The sequence below is a fragment of the Gossypium hirsutum genome, chromosome D02, assembly GCF_007990345.1.
Source record: "Gossypium hirsutum isolate 1008001.06 chromosome D02, Gossypium_hirsutum_v2.1, whole genome shotgun sequence".
Taxonomy (NCBI): domain Eukaryota; kingdom Viridiplantae; phylum Streptophyta; class Magnoliopsida; order Malvales; family Malvaceae; genus Gossypium; species Gossypium hirsutum.
In genome coordinates, this window is record NC_053438.1 from 26,234,235 (window position 1) to 26,247,702 (window position 13,468).

A 13,468-nucleotide genomic window follows, 5' to 3' on the forward strand; every position below is an offset into this window, starting at 1 on the left:
GTCACATTGAGATGTTTAGCGTAAAACTTGTTGTTGTTGAAATCTTTAAAATCAATTAATCATTTTTTTATTAAACGGTGATTCCAAAACGGTTTGTTCAGTTCCAAGCGTGCATCATTAAAAACTAATCACTTTTAAAATATTATAAATTTTCCAAAATCTCATTTATTGCGAAAACATGGTGTCTTTGAAAACGGTTACCTTTTGAAAACCCTCCTTATTCTACACCTATCAGTTTATATCAAACTAAATAAATAAAAGCCCCAATTTAAAGTTTATAAATTTAAAGAGGCCTTTTTACATAAAAATACCCAAATTCAGTTACTTATAAATCAAAAGCTAAAAACTAAAGCTAATGCGGTTGTGTGGCCACCTCCGAGTCCCTCTCAGCACAGAATCAACTATGGCTGAGGATTACCTGTACAGTTAAGACGAGAGGGTGAGTTTACGAAAACTCACTGTGTAATCCCCTTATTAAAGAAATAGTCAGTAAACAGAAACAACACAGTCTAGGCCTGAGCCTTTTAACAGTAACAGTACAGTGTGGGTCTTAGCCCAATATAGTAATAGTGAGGATTGGGCCTTAGCCCCCATCAGCCTCGGTTGGGCCTGAGCCCATATCAAACGGCACATATCACATATATCTTGGCCTAAGCATATCTCAATATCAGAATCAGTATATGAAATGCATAAATACCCATACCAACCTTGCACTTCGTCTCCTGTCCAACCCTACACTCTTGTGGGGATTAAATCGACCCACCCATCCCTACACTCCTTATATAGCACTGGTTGTAGCACTAACCAGTATCGCAGTAAAGCTACCAATAACCAGAATGGCTAAGAGCCGTAAACAGAATAGCTAGAAGCTATAAACAGAATGTCTACAAGCCATAAGTACAGTAATATGATTGACACAAAGCCATCAGTAGGAGTAATATGACCGGCACACTGCCATCAGTAATAGTAGTATGATCGGTAGAAAGCCATCAGTAGTAGTAATATGATTGGCACACAACCATCAGTAATGCTAATATGATCGGCACACAGCCATCAGTAATGGTAATATGATCGGCACAAAGCCATCATAGCATCACAGCAAAGCTGCCAACAACAGTATCGCAGCAAAGCTGCCAGTAACAGTATATGTAGCCAAGCCACCAGTAACAGTGATTGTAGCAGAGCCACCAGTATAGTACTTCCTCAATAATAGAATCCCCACCCCATACAGTATGTCGTGTATACAGAATGCCATGTACGGAATCAGTCATACATATCACAGACAAATCAGTCATTTACGTCTCAGACAAATCATTCCTTTACATCAAAGGCAAATCAATCTTTTAACCCCGAGGGGCAAAATAGTCACTTTACCTTACAGGGGCATTACGATCATTTTACCCTACAGGGGCATTACGGTTATTTTACCCTATAGGAGCATTACGGTCATTTTACCTTACAGAGGCATTACGATCATTTTACCCTACTGGGGCATTACGGTCATTTTACCCTACAAGGGCATTACAATCATTTTACTCTACAGGGGCATTATGGTAATTTTACCCTACAGGGGCATTATGGTCATTTTACACTATAGGGGCATTACGACCATTTTACCCTACAGGGGCATTACGATCATTTTACCCTACAGGGGCATTACGGTCATTTCACCATACAGGGGAATTACGACCATCTTACCCATCGAGGGTATTTCGGTCATTTTACCATTCGAGGGTATTTCGATTATTTTACCATTCGAGGGTATTTCGATAATTTTACCCTTCGAGGTTACTTCAGCTGATTATGGCACCCGAATGGAAGTGGGAAAAAGTTACAATGGATTTTGTATCTGGTTTACCTTTGACACCGAGCAAGAAAGATGCAATCTGGGTTATTGTGGATAGATTGACTAAGTTGGCACACTTTATTTCGGTTTATATAGATTATTTGCTTGATAAGCTGGCTAAATTATATGTTTCCCAGATTGTGAGGTTGCATGGAGTTGCTATTTCTATTGTTTCGGACAGAGACCCGAGGTTTACATCGCGGTTTTGGAAGAAACTGCAAGATGCTTTAGGTAGAAAACTACAATTTATCATAGCTTTCCATCTGCAAATGGATGGTCTATCCGAACGAATCATTCAGATACTTTAGGATATGTTGAGATGTTGCATTCTCGAGTTTGAAGGTACATGGGAACGATACTTACCTTTGATTGAATTTGCATATAATAATAGCTTTCAATCTAGTATTAAAATGGCACCTTATGAGACTTTGTATGGTCGTAAAATGTTGTACACCATTGTATTGGACTGAGCTAAGTGAAAATAAGATACATGGGATCAATTTGATTAAAGAGACTGAACAGAAAGTGAAATTGATATGTGATAGTCTGAAAACAGCATTGGATCATCAGAAATTGTATGCAGAATTGAAAAGAAAAGATATATAGTTTTAGATTGGAGATAAAGTCTTTTTGAAGGTATCATCGCGGAAGAAAATACTCAGATTCGGTCATAAAGGCAAATTGAGTCTGAGATTTATTGGACCGTATGAGATTATAGAGCGTATTGGGCCGGTTGCTTATAAACTACTGTTGCCATCTGAACTAGAAAATATTCACAATGCATTCCATGTTTCGATGCTCCCTAGATACCGATCCGATCCTTTACATGTGATTAGTCCGACAGAGATTGAGATTGAGTCAGCTATGACATATGAAGAAGAACAGATTCACATTCTGGCTTGTGAGGTTAAAGAATTACGAAATAAGAAAATTCCGTTAGTTAAAGTATTATGGCATAAACACGGAGTTGAGGAAGCAACTTGGGAGCTAGAGGATGCAATGAGAGAGCGTTATCCAAATCTATTCATCGTTAAGATTTTCAGGGACGAAAATCCCTAAGGGGGAGAGTTGTAACAACCCGATTTTGACCCTAATCGAAACGGTGGTTTCAGAACAGTGGTTTCGGTGGCAATTTGTTCTACAGGAACGCACTGCACTTCTTTGTCATGGCAACAGTTTCATACTCACTTAGTCGTTTTTTCTTGGATAGTATATCCTTAATAAACTTCACATAATTTGGCATTTGTTCTAAAGCCTCCACCAATGGAATATTGATGTGTAACTGCTTCACAACATCCAAAAACTTCTTGAATTGCACCTCCTGTTTCTGCTTGTTTTGCTACAATCTTTGCAGATATGGAGGTGATGGAACTTTCGGTTGAACTAGACAACTTTTATGAGTAGGTAAATTTGCATCCAAAGAAGATGTTAAAATATCTGAATTCATTAAGTTAGGGTTTACCTTGTCAGACTTTGCAGATTCTAATTCCTTTGGTGTAAGAACTTCAACAGCTGGTTGATTCTTCTCAATGGGCTTATCTTCGACATCAATCAATCGGGGTTCTAAAATTTTACAACTTAGCAATGCCACTGCCTTGATATGTTCTGTACCCAAATTTCTTAGATTCTCAATATCGCTCAGCAGGGTTCCTTGCGGTCTATTACGTAGCTCCGTAGCTAACTGACCCACTTGGTTTTCTAAATTTTTCAGTTTTACTGCTTGGATTTGGATCAAAGTGTCATTCTTTTCCATGTACGCTTTCATGAAGTTCTCCAAATTGTTTGATGCCTCAGTTTGAGGTGGTTTTGAAGCTTACTGATGAAACCCTTGAGATTGATTGGGTCTTTACTACAATAAGTTGTTGTTAGATTCGTTTCCTTGGTTGCTCCAAGAAAAGTTAGGATGATTACGCCATGAAGGATTGTAGAAGTTGGACTGGGGTCCTTGTCCACTCCTATTTTGATATTGGTTCCCTACATAGTACACTGACTTGGGATTTGATGGATAATTCTCAAAAGAATGACCTTCCCTACAGTACACATAGGAAACCACTTCAAACGGACTTGGTGGCTGAGCTGCAGAATTATTAGTACTATTAGCGGTTAACTATTTTATCATAGAGAAAATAGATGATAACTGAGCTGATAAGAAAGTGAGGGCGTCAACTTCATGAACTCTGACTACACGTCTTCCTGAAGCTGTTTGATTTGTTCGCCATTGATAGTTATTACTTGCGATCCTTTCAATGATCTCATAAGCCTTATTATAAGACTTAGACAAAATTGCACCATTCGCTGAAGCATTTACCATCAATCTTGTATGTGCATTGAGACCATTATAGAATGTCTCCAACTAGATACAATGAGGAATCCCATGATGAGGACACTTACGAAGTAACTCCTTAAATCGCTCCCAAGCCTCATACAAAGACTCGCCATCCAATTGTTGGAAAGTTATGATCTTGTTCCTTAACTTAGCATTTTTTCTAGGTGGAAAATACTAAACCAAAATCTCTCTGCTAATTCTTTCCATGTAGATATGGAACTTGGTGGCAATGAATTGAGCCATGCTTGTGCTCGATCTAGTAATGAGTACAGAAGCAACTTCGACCTCAGTTTGTCTTCAGTCACACTGGCTATCTTGAATGAATCACTCACCTCCATAAACAATCGAAGGTGGCGATGTGGATCCTCCGTGGGCATACCACTAAATTGGCACAGCATATTGTCTGATGCATATTGTCTGGTTTCCATTCAAACTAGGTTGCCTCAATATCTGGCTTTCTAATTCCTAGGTTTAACTCACTGAAAAGAGGCACAGCATATTGTCTGATGCATATTGTCTGGTTTCAATTCAAACTAGGTTGCCTCATTATCTGGCTTTCTAATTCCTGGGTTTAACTCACTGAAAAGTGGCACAGCATATTGTCTGATGCATCGATCCCTATCATCAGCAATGAGGATAGAAATTCGTACATGATCAGCTTCATTACCTTGGTCTTGATTCTGATTTCCAAGGTTCATCTCGACTTGTCTTTGAGCTGTTCGTTCACGTCTTCTTTGTCTGAAAGTTCCCTTAATGTCAGGGTCTACAGGGAGTAACTCGATAATTCGATCTATGCTCATAAACACCTGAAAAGAAAATAAAAAAATTAAAAAGAACAAGTTAGTAATGTTAGAAAAAACTGAAATTGAAAATAAATAATTTCACGAAAAAAATGACTATGGTAACAATTGAAAATCCCCGACAACGGTGCCAAAAACTTGTAATGCGTAGGTTTGTGGAAGTGTAACACTCATTATCAAGTAATAACTAAGTATCGGGCTAAGTCACTTAATTTGTAGAATTATATTAGCAATTTAGTAAATAAAAACACAATATAGTTGAGAAGTGCTGATTAAAATATATCAAACTAAATGCAATGATCCCTAATGCAAATTATACTAAGTATGCAACTATATGAATGAAATAGATTTTAGAAAAATTAAATACAATTTGCAACAATTATAACATAAATAAACTAGGACAATTTCTTTAATTAAACTCAATTTATCATCAACATGCTTAATAACATTCGGAAAAACATTCCATGGCAACTCAGTCTTTCATGAGTTTGGAAACCATATTAGGTCCTTTCGGAATCCTTTACTTAGTAAACACGCATTTTACTAATCCTTATTTACTAAGGGTTTCTTTGCATTCATGTGAGGTAACAGGGACGTGTCAGGTTTGAAACAATTTAATCACACAAATATAAAAACTATGCAAATAATAGAGCTTGGTCAGAGTTGTTATGCAACCTCCAATTTAATCGAGTCAGGATCTAAAATGAGCATGCACATTTCAATTATGTGTCCATTAGCCGTTGTCTGGTCAAGATCACTCAGCTAATTCAAGTGCATTTCAATCACGTATGAACAAAATATAGACTTGATTTTAATTGAAAACATGATTGATTGAGGCAAAAACATTATAAGCATGAATCAAATAAATATTTTCTACTCAAAGCAATCATCCTAGCTTAAATAAAACTAAGGTAACATTGTTGTAAACAAGAACAAAGAATACATAACAAACATCTTTATATTGAATTAAAGAAAAGGAAGATTAAACCCAATTTAGAGTGGCTGTCACCCAAGACTCTAACTGATAAGGCTCATTCGTTCCTTTGCTTTGCTCCTTTGCTGATGGCTCTCCAAGGTGGCCGACCAAGGGTTCTTTAAGAGGCTTAATTGCCAAAATCTCTATGAAGAGATGATTCTAGGCGTGGGAATGGAAAAGCCTAAGAGAATTTGGAGAAAAGAGAGAATGATGAATGATGAGAATGAATGAGGAATGATTCAGAGATGCTTGAGGGGATGCTTGAGTGATGATTAATGAAGTAATGAGAAGGTCTTATTTATAGGTGAGGAGAGGAGATAGTTTGCTAAAAATAGTGGATGTTAACCTCTTCAAATCTCCTCAAATTGTGGCCGGCCATGCTTAGTGGCTTTTGACTTGATTTTTTGCTTGATTTTTAAGCAATTTTGGATGCCCCACGACTCAAGACTGAGACTCGGTCAATCGTAAATCTTCGGGCAAATCTCTAATTTCTTCAACACTGCAAAGACCTTATGTAATTAAACCAAAGAATAGTTTAAATGGACAGTGATGTGTAGCCAAATATGGGGTTGACTTGGTCTCCAATTTGCACGGTTTTGTAATCCAACAAAGCTATCAAACCTATCCAAAACAAATCAACAAGTTAAAGGACCAAAGAATAAAATTTATCCAATTTAATTAATTAATTAAAACCCAAATTATTAATGAAATATTTTAAAATGAATTATTAAATATAATTTTATATTTTATTATTTAATTTAATCAAGCATGACCCACTTTATGTCTTAAAAATATAATATATTCAAATTAATATAAAATAAGCCATTTATTGTATGAAAACTATATAATAAAGCATAAAATCACATTTTAATAATTTCTATGTCCTAATTTCATATTTTCACATATTTCATTAATTTATTGAACAATTACTTAGTTTTAACAACGGATTTAAGTAAAAAGGTCATAATTTACATAGGAAAATCCTATAATTTTTCAATTTACAGTAGCCTTGCCCAAGTTCTTCATAAAAAATCAACTTCCTAACCAAGTTTTAACAGACTGTAGCTTAGGTATGTCATTTCCTATGATATGTATGTCATCTACATACAGTACCAAGAATACAATAGTGCTCCCACTAATTTTCTTTGATAAAACCAAACTCTTTGATCACATTAGGAAAACGAAGATTCCAACTTCGAGAAGCTTGCTTTAATCCATAAATGGATCTTTGTAGCTTGCATATCTTACCAGCATCTTTTGGATCAACAAAACATTAAGGTTGTGTCATGTACACATCCGCTTCCAGTTTCACATTAAGGAAAGCTATTTTGACATCCATTTGCCTGATTTCATAATCATGAAACGCACCTAATACAAGTAAGATCCGAATGGATTTAAACGTAGCAATAGGAAAAAATGTTTCATCATAGTCAATACCATGAACTTGGCAAAACCTTTAGTGACTAATCGCCCTTTGTATGTTTGTACATTACCATCCATGTCAATTTTATTTTTTAAAACTCACTTGCACCCTATAGGTTTAACCCTTCAGGTGGGTCAACCAAGATCCATACTTGGTTTTCTGAGATGGAATCCACCTCAAACCTCATGGCTTGATCGCCTCTGGACATACCAACGTCCAGAGTAGAAATCCTGCACAAAAGTTGTGAAAAGCGATATCTGCAAGTATACGAGTCAGGTTGTAATATAGTTACAATGGAATAGGTAAGTACTTTGAGGATCGTACCCAATGGAGGCAAGCACTAAATTAATTCCAATCTAAACATATATAGATCTAATTAGTACTTTAATTAGATTATAGTATGAAGAATCAAAAGAAAATTTTTGGTAAACTATATTAAAAATAATAGTAAAAGAAAATAATAAAATAAATAAAATTCGTGAAATCAAAGAGTGAATGTATCAAATCTGATCATGGGTGATTAGCTCGCTTTGGGAATCATAACCAACTGTCGCTTTGGGCTCATTGTTCAATTAACTAGTCAATACCCTAGCAGGATCTTCCGATACATCCACTAGAATTACGAGTCAGTAAGAACTACTTATCTTCCAACCTCATAGTCCTGACCAGGTTTCGGCTTAAGGTGTTGTAACGCCTAGGTTTGTGCAAGTGTACACAATCATTATCAAGTAATAAGTAAGTATCGAGTTATCGTCTCCATAGGGATTGTACTTGTGCTAAATCACTTAATTTGTAAAATTATAACAACAATTTAGAAAATAAAAACACAATATAGTTGAGAAGTGGTGATTAAAATATATTAAACTAAATGCAATGATCCCTAATGCAAATTATCCTAAGTATGCAAACTATATGAATGAAATAGATTTTAGTAAAATTCAACACAATTTGCAACAATTATAACATAAATAAACTAGGACAATTACTTTAATTAAACTCAATTTATTATCAACATGCTTAATAACATTCGGAAAAACATTCCATGGCAACTCGATCTTTCATAAGTTTGGAAACCACATTAGGTCCTTTTGGAATCCTTTACTTAGTAAATATGCATTTTACTGATCCTTATTTACTAAGGGTTTCTTAGCATTCATGTGAGGTAACAAGGACGTGTTAGGTTTGAAACAATTTACTCACACAAATCTAAAAACTATGCAGACAACAGAGCTTGGTTAGAGTTGTTATACAACCTACAATTTAATCAGGTTAGGATCTAAATTGAGCATGCACATTTCAATTATGCATCCGTTAGCCGTCGTCTGGTTTGGATCGCTCAGCTAATTCAGGTACATTTCAATGACGTATGAATGAAATACAAACTTGATTTTAATTGAAAACATGATCGATTAAGACACAAACATTATAAGCATTAATCAAATAAATATTATTTAATCAGAGCAATCATCCTAGCTTAAATAAAATTAAGCTAACATTGTTGTAAACAAGAACAAAGAACACATGGCAAGCATATTTACATTAAATTAAAGAAAACAAAGATTAAACCTAATTCAGAGTGGCTGTCACCCAAGACTTTGATTGACGAGATCCTTTCGTTCCTTTGCTTTGCTCTTTTGCTGATGGTTCTCCAAGGTGGCCGACTGAGGGTTATTTAAGAGGCTTAATTGCTAAATTCTCTATGAAGAGATGGTGCTAGGCGTGGGAATTGAAAAGGCTAAGAGATAATGATGCTTGAGGGATGATTAAAGAATGGTTGTGGGATGCTTGAGGGACGATTAAAGAATGATTGTGGGATGTTTGTGGAATGAATGAGAAGGTCTTATTTATAGGTGAGGAGAGGGGGATAGTTTACTAAAAATAGGAATTTTCATCCTTTGAAGAATCTTCCATGGGTGGCCGACCATAAATCAAGCAAATTAAACTGATTTTTCCTTGATTTTTGGTCAATTTAAGTGCCACAACAACTCAGGACTGAGACTCGGTCAAGTGCAAATCTTCAGGTAAATCTCTAATTTCTTCAACTCTTCAAGGACCTTGTACAATTAAACCAAAGAGTGGTTTATGGACAGCCATGTGCAACCGAATTTTGGGTTGACTTGGTCTCCAATTTGGGCAGTTTCGTAATTCGAAAAAGCCATCAGACCTGTCCAGAATAAATTAACAAGTTAGAGTTCCAAAGAATAAAATTTATCCAATTTAATTAATTAATTAAAACCCAAATTTATTAATGAAATATTTAAAAATTAATTGTTAAATATAATTTTATATTTTATTATTTAATTTAGTCATACATGGCCCACTTTATGTCTTAAAAAATATAATATATTCAAATTATATAAAATAAGCCATTTATTGCATGAAAACTATATAATAAAGCATAAAATCACATTTTAATAATTTCTATGTCCTAATTTCATATTTTCACATATTTCATTAATTTATTAAACAATTACTTATGTTTAACAACAAATTTAAGTAAAAAGGTCATAATTTATATAGGAAAAATCCTATATATTTTTCCATTTACAAGTGTTCACGGATAGGCCATACAAATGTTGGATTAATTCTCACCTTGATAACTTCTTAAGGTCGTCAAGCCTAGGGTTTAGGTTCTTCCTTTCTCGAATAGCTAATCCTTTAGGTAACCCTACAAAATAGTTAATTAATCATACCTTCACTCACTAATCCCTTATAGAATGATTAGTTGCTCATGGATTTTGTAAACAATATAAACATGATATAAAGAATAAACATGAAAATCAAGTCGAGAATATAGAGTCTAGGAAAAGCCTGATTTGTATTAGAGTTAAGATTGAACCCCCCAAATTTTGATTGTGCTCACAAATGAGATCTCCCAATGAAAGCAAATAACGAAACATGAAATAAAACCTAAAGAAAAATGAAGAGAAAACTAAATTCTAATTCTAAAGAGAAAATTATACAATGTGAAAGGTGTCCCTGTAACATGTGTTAAATGAGCTTATCTATAAACTTTTAGGGTGGCCATTGTCCTTAATCTCAGGTCAGTTATCACTTTCGTGCTTAACATTTTATTCTGCAGACCAAAATGCCCTTGGCTCGTAATTGTTCCCCGTACAGAGGCAGTGTCGCGATAGGTCTTATGTCATGACATCAAGCGCAGTATGCTTATCTTGAGGGTGTCTTCAGGGATAAGTCGTGACATCCTCAAGCTATGTCACAAAATTAAAGGCAATCTCGAGATTCTTGCATTCTGCTCCCTATGTTGCGACATTGAACTTCCTGTGTTGCAACACAATGACCAGTATTGAGTTTGTACATCTTCTGATTGTCTCCTACATACTCACCAAGTACATTAGCTCACCATTAGGCCTAATTCGGTCCCTAAGGTCAATAAAAGACTCCAGATACACTTTTTATTGGATTTAAACTAAATTATAAAAATTTAACTAAAACATAATGAAAATGATTATATTCAAGCTCTTCATGTACGAAAACTAGTTTAATCTACTACACTGAATTATAGCGGATCATGGACTTAAGCCATTTCTTAGAATCTAGGCTCTCCACCGCTTCTTGATATGTCCTAGGCTCATCTTGATCCATAAGTAGAATATCACCATGTGATGTAATGAGAAATTCATATCTCTTAAGTACATGTCATTCTCTTAAAGATCTCTATGGTAGTTGTGTTTCCAAAATAGTTTATTGTTTTGCGACAACTTATGGAACATGTTATTGTTCAATCTCTGGTTCAGTGATCTGTTGTTGTTCTCAAATTTCTTTGAGTTCTATTCTTCTACCACTTTCTTTTCTAGAGACAAACTCTCTTTCAAGAAAGACTTATCTTCAAGCAACAAAAAATTTGTTCTCGGGAGGATTGAAGAAATAATATCCTTTAGTTTCCTTAGGATATCCTAAAACGATACACTTTTGAGATTTGGGTTTGAGCTTAGTAGATGTCTAACATTTAACATAAGCTTTACTACGCCAAATCTTCATTAAAGACATACTAGGGCACTTCCCAGTCCACATCTTATATGGTGTCTATTGAACTGCTTTAGATGGAACATGATTTAGTGTGAAAGTAGTTGTTTCAAGTGCATGTCCCCAAAAGGAAGTAGAAAGATCAACATGACTCATCATTGATTGAACCATGTCTAATAGTGTTTGATTTCTGCTTTCAGAAACTCCATTCCATTGTGGAGTACCAGGAGGTGTAAGTTGTGAGACAATCCCATATTCCTTCAAAAACTCATCAAACTCTAAGCTTAGGTATTCTCCTATTTGATCTGATCAAAGTGCCTTAATACTTTTACCTAGTTGGTTTTGTACTTCATTTTTAAATTCCTTAAACTTTTCAAGTCCTTCATATTTATAGCATATAAGATAAATATACCCATATCTATTGTAGTCATTAGTGAAAGTAATGAAGTATTGAAAACCTCCTCTAGCTTGTTTGTTCGTTGATCCACATACATCACTATGTATTAAGCCCAATAAATCACTAGCTCGCTCAATTATACTATTAAAAGGAGTTTTATTCATTTTACCCATCAAGCAGGACTCACATATACCCAATTGTTCGAAAAAAAAAGAATCCAAAATCCCATCCTTATGGAGATTTGATATGCGTTTCTCACTTGTATGGCCCAAACGACAACGCCAAAGATATGTTTGATTAGAGTCATTTATTTTTTATCTTTTAGTATTTATGTTATAAGTGGTGTATCTTGATTTGAAATGTAAAGGTCGTTTATTAATTGTGTATAGCCATAGAAAACATTATCGAGATAAAATGAACAACAATTATTCTTAATAATTATCTCAAAACCAATTTTGTCAAAACAAGAAAATGAAATAATGTTTCTAGTCAAATTGTGCACAAAATAACAATCCTCCAAAATTAAATCAAATCCACTAAGAAATGATAAATTATGTGTTCCTACAGCTAACGCAACAATTCTTGCTCCATTCCCAACTCATAGGTCCACATTTCATTTAGCCAAATTCCTACTCCTTTGCAATCCCTATACAAAGGTACAAATATGATAACCACATCCGATATCTAATACCCAAGAAGTGTTGATAAATTACTATCAATAACATAAATACCTAAAGCGAATGCTCCATTTTCCTTTGCCTTCTTCACCTCTTTAAGATATGCAGGGCAATTCCTCTTCCAATGTCCGATCTTACAAAAATGGAAACATTTTCCTACCTTAGAAGTACCTTCTTTAGTCTTCAATGTAATTTTTCCTTTTTTGGGCTCGGCCTTGTTGTTATCCTTAGGCTTTGCCTTAGCCTTATCCTTTCTTTCGCCCTTGTCCTTGCGAACCATTAGAATGGGCTTAAGGTCGGCCGTTTTCATATTACTTTCAGTAGTTCGTAACATGCTAAGCAACTATGGCAAAGTCTTATTAATCTCATTCATGTTGAAATTAAGGAAAATTTGGCTAAAACTATCCAGAAACAATTGTAGGATGACATTAGTGGCAAACTCCATACCTAGAGGGAATCCTAGTTTTTCAAAGCTTTCAATATAGCCTATCATCTTGAGAATGTGAGTTCCCACAGGAGTTCCATCCACCATTTTGCATTGAAATAGAGCTTTAGAGGTTTCGTACCTCTCTTGACATGCTTGCCCCTCATATAATTCCTTGAGGTGTTAGCTCATATCATAGGCATCCATATCCTCATGTTACTTTTGAAGCTCATGAGTCATGGTAGTAAGCATTACACATCTTATGTCTAACATGTCATCAAGATGCTTCTTATAAAAATCATTGTTAACTTTAAAGGCATTAGTTGTTAGTTCATACGGAACAAGTTCTTCAATGACATATAATCTCCGTTCTTGTTTGAGGACAATCCTCAAGTTATGGAACCAGTCAAGGAAGTTCAAGCCATTCAACTTATCCTTCGCGAGGACCGATCACAATGATAAAGAACTTGTGTTCTTTTCCATAATTAATCTATAATAATAAAATATGCTCATGAGTATATTTACGAAGTTTATTGTAATCATCAAAAGCACTTTATTAAATGATGCTCCCACTATTTTATTCAAACTTAATAACCCACATATTTTAATTTC

General features: G+C 34.9%; 1 non-coding gene across 1 annotated transcript; it reads left to right on the forward strand.

Annotated features, from left to right (window-relative positions):
- The first annotated feature begins 4,215 nt into the window (after nucleotides 1-4,215).
- Nucleotides 4,216-4,322, forward strand: LOC121214984 (small nucleolar RNA R71). Its single transcript, XR_005910719.1, has one exon. It is a non-coding gene; the product is annotated as a small nucleolar RNA R71 (small nucleolar RNA).
- The last annotated feature ends 9,146 nt before the right edge of the window (nucleotides 4,323-13,468 follow it).